Source organism: Arachis ipaensis, chromosome B07 (genome assembly GCF_000816755.2).
Source record: "Arachis ipaensis cultivar K30076 chromosome B07, Araip1.1, whole genome shotgun sequence".
NCBI lineage: Eukaryota > Viridiplantae > Streptophyta > Magnoliopsida > Fabales > Fabaceae > Arachis > Arachis ipaensis.
Window position 1 is genome coordinate 103,683,707 of NC_029791.2, and position 9,023 is coordinate 103,692,729.

Below are 9,023 nucleotides of genomic sequence, written 5' to 3' on the forward strand. Positions count from 1 at the left end.
TGGGCATGTTGGAGACGTTACGGATGGGTTGCCGTACTTATCTGATGAACCTAGTCACGAGGCTCGTGCCTTTCAAGACATGCTTAAGGACGGCGAGCAGGAGTTATATCCGGGATGCTCAAGATTCTCGAAGCTGTCTTTCTTAGTGAGGCTGTACCATATCAAGTGCATGTGCGGAGTGAGCGACAAGGCTTTTAGACTAATTCTAGAGCTATTGGGGGATGCCTTTGAGCATGCACGGATTCCAAAGACCTTGCACGATGCCAAGAGGATCATAAAAAAGCTGGGTATTGAGTACAAGAAGATAGATGCATGCCTGAATGACTGCATGCTATTCTAGGGTTCTGACCACGACCTGTCTAGATGCAAGCGGTGTGGAGCATCTAGGTGGAAGCAAAAGACCAGGAAGAATTCTTTAGTAAGGATCAACACCGTTGTCAAGAAGAATGGTAAACCTCAGGCGGCGAAAGTTCTTCGTTATTTTCCTTTGATCCCACGGTTACAGCGATTATTCATGTCAAGCAATACAGCTGTGGACATGTTGTGGCACAAGAGAGGAACCAACTCTGACGGTTCTTTGAGGCATCCTAGAGACGGCGAGGGTTGGAAAGCATTTGACATGAGATATACTGACTTTTCTGGTGATCTGCGCAGTGTTCGCTTAGCCTTGGCCAGTGATGGCTTCAATCCTTATGGAAACCTCAGTTCAAAGTACTTAATATGGCCAGTGATTCTTATTCCATACAATTTACCCCCATGGATTTGCATGAAACAAACCAACTTTATTCTCTCTATAATTATTTCCGGTCCTAAAATGCCTGGCAATGACATAGATGTATACCTACAGCCGCTTATCGATGAGTTGAAGCAGTTGTGGGCCGGTGTTAATACCTACGACGCTAGTGAGAAGAAAACATTCAAGATGCGTGCTGCGTTGATGTGGACTATCAGCGATTTTTCTGGCTTGGGCAATTTATCCGGCTGGAATATGTACGGTGTGAGAGCTTGCCCCACGTGTAATTTGGACGCCGAGACTAGGCGACTCACCTACAGTCAGAAATGGTGTTATATGGGTCATCGTAGCTTCCTGAATCACGATCACAGATATAGACAGGACCGGATTAGATTTGATGGCAAGGTAGAGGATAGATCCCTACCTACCAAATTAACTGGCAGGGATGTCCTGAGACAATTAGAAGGTGTGCCCGTCGCACAGGGCAAGGTGCAAGCGGTGGGCGGCAAAAGAAGGCGCGGACAGCAAACCGTGATGCAAGACGAGTCTTCCTGGAAAAAGAGGAGTGTATTCTTTGATCTGCCATACTGGGAGAACAACGATTTACGTCACAACCTTGACGTGATGCACATAGAGAAGAATGTGTGCGACAACATTGTTTTCACCATGTTGAACGAGAGCGGTAAATCCAAAGACCACCTAAAAGCTCGAAAAGATCTCCAATTGATGGGAATCAGGCAAGATATGTGGCCACTTGAAGGTGAAAAGTATCCCGCTGCGGTCTTTACCATGTCGAATCCACAGAAGGATGTCTTTCTTAGGACTATCAAGAATGTGGTATTTCCTGACGAGTACTCTAGCAACATCTCTCGCTGCGTTGATTTAAAACATCGCAAGTTATTCGGGTTGAAAAGTCATGATTACCACATTCTGATGGAACATCTATTGCCAATTGCGTCAAAACACGTATTGCCAACCACAGTGACCGTCGTCCTGGCTGAGTTATCAACCTTTTTTCGACTAATATGCAGTAAATCCATAGATCCTCAACAACTTCCTCTCCTTCAGGATCGTGTGGTCCATACTCTATGCCACATGGAGATGATATTTCCACCTTCCTTCTTCACAGTCATGGTTCATCTAATGGTGTATTTAGTTGACGAGGTACGTCTTGGTGGTCCAGTGCATTACCGGTGGATGTACCCAATCGAGAGGTAAAGATCAACTTAAGCTTTCACGAACTGTTTTATTAGAATAGCTATCATCTAGAAATTTATATGTTGTCTTTCGAAGGTACCTATGTCGTCTCAAACAGTATGTGCGTAATAGGGCACAACCTGAAGGATCGATTGCAGAGGACTACTTATCCGAGGAGATTCTCACATTCTGTTCAAGATACCTAGATAATGTCGAGACTAGGATCAACCGACCGACGCGTGTTGACGACCGGCCGAGCGAGAATGCCAGCATGATCCTGGCGGTCGGGGCATCTTCATTTTTTACTCTAACAGCAACCGAAAAGCTTTAAGCACATCGTCATGTACTTGTCAATTGCGGCACTGTAGAGAAATTCTTGGAGTAAGTATAGAGCCTGAGTTTTAAATTTATACCATCAGCCAATATGGCAGTGATAGTATTGAACTTGATCAAACTTATTGTATGCATAGTGAGTACAGAGCTATCACAAAGAGAAAACTGCGAAGTAGAACCGAATCCTAGTCTCACATAGATAGTGTTATGCACAGAGAATTTCTCAACTAGTTCAGTCATAAGGTATTCGTTACTATCCATAGATTCTAATACCCTTTGATACTTTTTGGCTCTAATGGTTCAATGCCAGGTCCCATTTGGAAGCACCAATCATTCGAACGAGTTGCAATGGCTTGCTTGCGGTTCCCTGCCTCAGGCCAGACGCTACCAGGCTTACAACGTCAATGGATTTAAATTTATAACCATATCGAGGGAGGAAGGGATGAAAATACAGAATAACGGGGTTTATGTCACTTCAGATACTAGAAGTTATGCAAGTAAACGGGATGCCAATGTTGCTGTTGGCGGTGTCTCGTACTACGGGAGACTAGTGGACATCATCGAGCTAAATTACAGCGGTCAATTCACTGTAGTATTTTTCAAATGTCTTTGGGCAGACACCATGTCGGGTAGAGGCATACGACAGGACGTGTTGGGCCACACCTGTGTCAATTTTGCCACTCCGATTCACACCGGTGATCGAGAAGATGATGAGCCATACATCCTGACTTCTGAGGCACGTCTTGTGTTCTACGTGGAGGATGAGGTGGACAATGGTTGGAGTGTAGTATTCCATGTGAAGCCACGAGATTTGTTTGACATGGGCGAGAATTTTGAATATTGTGAGGTCGACCTTCACCCACAAGCTTCTATGACTACCTTACCTGAATTTGATGTCGAAGGCCTGCGGCTGACAAGAGACGGCCATCAAGCATGTAGCTCATATTTTAAAAATACTACAATGGGATGATTATATCGACTTATTTTAGTTTTTTTACAACTTATCTTCTGATATAAAGCTCTTAGATTTAACTGGTTCTTCACAATGCCGTAACTTCTCCTTCAAGTCTTCTTACACTCACATCTTTTTATTGTCCTTGTTCTAATGGTTCTATGTCTTTGGCCTATCAGGAAAATTAGAGTGCCGAGACTTCTATCTCATTTGCAGCAGCCGTTGTTTCGTAGAGAAGATGATTTTATTCACAAACTTGTGTGTACTCTTAAGAGCTGAGTTGGCATATTTTCTTTTTAATTTGTTGGCTTATGGATTGCTATTAATGACATTATACAATTTTCAATGCCTTGTGCCCATTTTTAATCAGTATTATATTTGAGTCAATAGATATATTTTACTCCATTTTTTTGGGTTCATGTCGGTTGGTGCAGCTTAAGTGATTTATCCTTTAATGCTAAAAGATGTTTTTGTAATGGGTGGCTACCTTTGACCAACTCCTTGACCAGGAAATATTCCGACAAATATTTTTAACAAATCGTGTCATTTATGCAGCAAATGTTTCAGTTTGATGAAGATAGTGAAGGAGTTATAAGAAAAAATATTTTGAAAAGTATGGGAAAGTCCTGGAAAGATACAAGGCTGAGGTTGTTTGATGATTGCTACGACCCAACATTGTCGACCGAAGAAAATATTGAAAACTGTCCACCGGGAATTGATCGAGATCACTGGAGATGGTACCTTGATTATCGCGCCAAACCTGAGACGAAGGTAAAAATAGTATTAATTTTGGTATAATATAGTACAATCACCTTTGTATTGTATCTTTTTTAAAAAAGTTTCTAATCCCCGTTTATCTCTGATGGTCCAATAGGAGAAGTGAAGGAAAAATGCGATAAATCGATCAAAACAGCTGTATACCCACACTGGAGGTTCGAAAAGCCTGGCTCGGCGAAGGGAAGAAGAGGTAGTGTACTTATTTTTTCACTCTTCAGTTTTGTACTGTCATGCATAATTCACTCATTGGACTATCTCTGTGTCTACATTCTCCCTGATTGCGTGGATTTCGGTGATGGATTAAACTTTATTATTTCAGTTAGAACAAGAAGGAAGGATAGTCGGTAGAGGAGAGTTGTGGATCAAGGTTCACAAAAGAAGGGATGTCTCTTATATTAATGATGAGGCAAGAGAAATTGGTGTAAGTACAGCTTAATATGATTAGTCATCAAAATTATGATATCTAATGCATCCATAGTTTGCTGCATCTTAGTTGCCCATTCCTTGTGTGCTGAGCTGAAAATATGTTGTGGGTTTCTTTTTATTCAATGTCTACAAATAAGTTTTTTGGTTCCAACGCTTATACTATGATATAAAGTTGTTACATGTGAAGGATTCAATTAATTTACAAAATAACTGAATGACCGAAAAGGTTCTTTATTTGTGCATAAATTTTGTTAAGTGCTTTATGAATAATAATTTTTAACAGCTCTAATTATTTGATTCAAAATATATATGTAACACATGATTAGGAGCAATTATCAATATTACTAGAATACTAGTATTGAATTATTTCTTTGCCCATTTTATTTATTTATTTATGTATTTATACATTTACTTAAATGAGCGATAATCTGAGAGCGTGTAATAGGTATTAAGTTTAGTAATAGAGAGAGAACAGTAGAAGGTTGGAATCCAAGTTTAGTAATAGAGGAAGAATAGTATACGTCTTGGAATCCAGGGAGTTCTGAATGATGAAGACTATAGCGTACTTGGGTGTCTTGTGGTTCCTCAAATTGATTTTGTGATAGAACTGGAATCCAATCCATTCAAAAGTATTCTCTGCTCTCACTTCAGATGTATATCCTTATGCATGCTTATGCTTATCGTGTGCCTCAAATATAAACTCAGTTTAAGTTTTAATTAAGTTGAATGTACTTGAATCAGATCCATGTTGTTGTTTTATGTCTGTAGGAAAGACTTCTGGAGATTGAGCAACAGGATGAGTCTTCTAGAGCGTTGTCTCAAAATGATTCCATTACTCAGGTTTTCGGAAGGGAGAAACCAGGTAGAGTGCGTGGAGTGGGTTTTTGACCGACTCCTAGTCAACTCTTTGGTACAAATTTGCAACCGTCAGTAAACAGAGTCCAAGTAGAGGAGACGCAAAGGAAGTTAAATGAACTACATACAGAACTGGAAGCCGAGAAGTTGAAAAGGAAGGCGATGGAAGATGAAGTAGCAGCAGACAAGAAAAGGATAAAGGTAATGGAGAGTGCATTGATTTATCTTTTTCAACGGCAAGGTGAGGAGCTGCCACCAGAGATTGCTGCAGGGATGTGTTCAATGGAATGATACAGTAGAAAATAGTACTTTAGGATTGAAATTATTTTGGATTGACGCATACTTTTTTTTAAGTAGACTATGCAACTCTTAACAAGAGATTCTATTTTGTTGATATTTTGATAAATACATTTTTGTTTGTGGATATTTTTCTGGTTTTGTCACAAGTTTAGATTCTATCTCTGAATACAATCACTCCTAAAATAATTAGAAATCCAAGGAACAAAACTTGATAATATTTAAGAAAATTTTATGTGATTTCATAAATAAAAACCCAAATTCTGCATTTCTTTTTTTTATTTAAATTTTTTTCTTAACTTGGCGGCGGTTTTAAACCGCCAAAAAGTCTAAAAAAATAGGACACTTGTATTGGGGATTGCGGCGGTTCGCAACCGCCTGTAAAGATGTACACAAACCAGTTCTATAATGCGGCGGTTATAACATAGCCGCAAAATTCATTCAAACTTGCAAAAACTGAATTGATTCGTGGCGATTTTAAAACCGCTGACAAACAAGATGACAATCGTGGCACTCAAATTTTGCGGCGGTTATACTAGCGGTTGCTGAAAACCGCCGCTGAACTCACTCCCAGCGCTCATAACCAGGGTGGTCTCCATTGCCGCCGGCAATTTATTTTGCGGCGGTTTAAAACCGCCGCTAAAGGGAGAAAAAGCGCCGCTAAGTTTCGCCTCTGCTGTAGTGGTAGTATGGAATAATCTAGAAGTATTTAGAGAAATATGGTATGATAGATATTTGTAGTGAAAGTCCTAAATGATCAATCTAGACCGTTGATTGGATTTAATTCTAACCATCCATTGAGGAGGTGGATAGCTATAAATAGGGGTGAGAGTTAGAATTTGGGTACATGAGTCATTTGTAACAAATACTTGAGTAATATAGTGTTTTTTCCATAAAAACTTTCTTTCTCTTGTATTATCTTCCGTTCTGAGGTTTTTTGCTAAATATTGAGGGTTAGACTGACTTGATCTTAGTTTAAGAAGTTGAGTAAGTCCGAGTACTAATATGGTAGTATTGGAGTGTGTCTAAAACCGTGACAACGTATATACATAATTATATATTTTATAACATTTTTTAACAATACTAGTTAAGGCACTTGCTCCCATAATTTATTGAATAGATCCGTCTCTAAGTATTTTTTTTTTGAATGAGAAGCTCAACACAACAAGTGGAGCAAGAAATGTATCAAGGAAAAAGCAAAGCAAAGCAAAAGACCAGAATAAAAGCCAACATAGAAATCCCTTTGTCATCTCCGGCATTGCCATCAACAACAGAAAGGGTCAGCACCTAGCCACTCCTTATAATTCAGAAAGGATAAGTTGATAATCTCCAATCTCCCTTTCCCTTTGTTCTGAAAAATCCTCCGGTTGCGTTCCAGCCATATGTTCCAAATGATCGCACAGAAGCACACCATCCATCGCTTGCACTCTTGTTTTGTTTTTGAGTTCTCAGTCCAACTTTGAAAGTGCTCCTTTACTGCACCTGGACACACCCATTGCATTCCAACATATGATAACCAAGCACACCATACCTGCCAAGAAAAACTGCAACCAAGAAATATATGGTGGCCATATTCCACACCATTGTTACATAAAACACATAAATTATCTCCTTGGTGTATGACTCCAAGCCGACTTAACCTCTCCTTGGTGTTGACTCTGCCAATCAGGACAAACCAGACAAACAACTCTACTCTGGGTGGGACAAGGCCTTTCCAAATGGTCCTTGTAAAACTGTAGCTTGATATATCCTCCGGGGCTATTTCCACCTGCAACACCTGCACAAATGAGTTAGTAGAAAAAATTCCTTGTTTATCATACTTCAATACAATTCTATCCTCTCTTCCAGGATCAAGTTTAACCAGCCTCAGAGTGTGGTGAAGCTGGTTCACTAAATCCAACTCCCATTGGAATAATTCTCTCCTCCACTGAAAATTCCAAATCCAAGCTAACCCATCCCAAAACCCACAATCCCCTATCATTGACCCTGTTTGGTTTGAAACTGAGAAGAGCCTTGGAAAGCGGTCTTTCAAAGAACCTCCCTGAATCCAGACATCCTCCCAGAACCGAGTTTGTCTTCCGTCACCCACCTCCATGGACAACCCAGTAATCATCTTCTGCCTGACTTCTTGATTCTTAAACTGTAGCTGACAAATATCCTTCCACGGGCCTCCTCGGATAGGTAGCTCTTGGGATGATAGGAGCTCATTTGGATTCAGGTTGTTACAGGAACAGACAACCTTCTTCCACAACGGACACTCCTCCCTAGAGAACCTCCACCACCATTTAAACAGAAGGGCTGAGTTCCGAATCATGGCATCCCCAACCCCCAATCCGCCCAGCTTTTTAGGAGCCTGAACCACTTCCCATTTAACCAACGCCATACTACTCTTTCCATCCTCTTTACTCCATAGAAATCTCCTTTGCAAGGAAATTAATTTCTCTGCAACAGCCTTCGGCATCTTATACAGGCTCAAATAATAAACCGGTAGACTATTTAACACAGCTTTAATAAGTACCAACTTACTGGCCTTATTGAGGATCATGGCCTTCCAGAGGCTGAGCTTCTCCTCCACCTTGTCTATTACAGGCTTCCACGTCTTAGCCAACCTTGGGTTTGCTCCTAACAAGATGCCCAGATATTTAACTGGTAGATTGGCTTGCTTGCAACCCAACACTCTGCACATACGTTGTACCCACTCCTCATCACAGTTAATAGGAATTAAGCTTGATTTATCATTTTATTAAGATTTCTTTATCCGAATAATAATTTAATTATAATTATTACTCCAATTTTTTAATAGGTTTATAACCAATATAATTAATAACCTCACAAATTTGACTCCAAATGAAATAATTGAAAGCAAAATCCTAATTGAATAAACCTCTTTTGACTTTTATACAAAAAATAATTGAAGGAAAAATTTTTGATTTATGTATTTTTGGATTGGATATAATGAATTAAATATAAAATTAGAAATTAAATTCTAAATAATTTGAATTGGTTGAGTATTATTAGTTCATTTATTCATTTAAATAAGTGTTAATGTTTAAATTTTATTTCGTGCATGTAATAATTCATTAGCTATCAATTACCTCTAAATAAAATTTACATCTACAATAAATTAATCTTTTATCTGTGAAACATTGGATACCGTGGGACAAAAAAAAAAAAAAACTAAATCCTAATCATAGATATTAGATAGACAAATATATAACAATAATAGATTAAGTATTGAGTTGTTGCTAGTTGCTACTCTCGAAAACCTCAAGACAATCTTCTCTTTTTATTTTATCTAATAGTATAGGGTAGCTCTTTTTCTATTTCAGTACCTTTGTAAAAATGAATTAGGGTTTCATCTCGCATTTTGCTTTCTTCATTCACCACACTGTCACTCCGCAAACGCAGAGAGAGCTCTTCCTTAACCCTTCTCCCCCATTCTGATCTTTTCCC

At 39.3% G+C, this 9,023-nt stretch overlaps 1 protein-coding gene across 1 annotated transcript in view; it reads left to right on the forward strand.

Annotated features, from left to right (window-relative positions):
* LOC107609973 (protein RCC2 homolog) overlaps window positions 8,822-9,023 on the forward strand; it is a 7,151-nt gene continuing 6,949 nt past the window's right edge. Inside the window, exon 1 of the mRNA XM_016312035.2 lies at window positions 8,822-9,023. This exon is cut by the window's right edge and continues 305 nt beyond it. The gene's annotated coding sequence lies outside the window, so the exon portion shown is untranslated.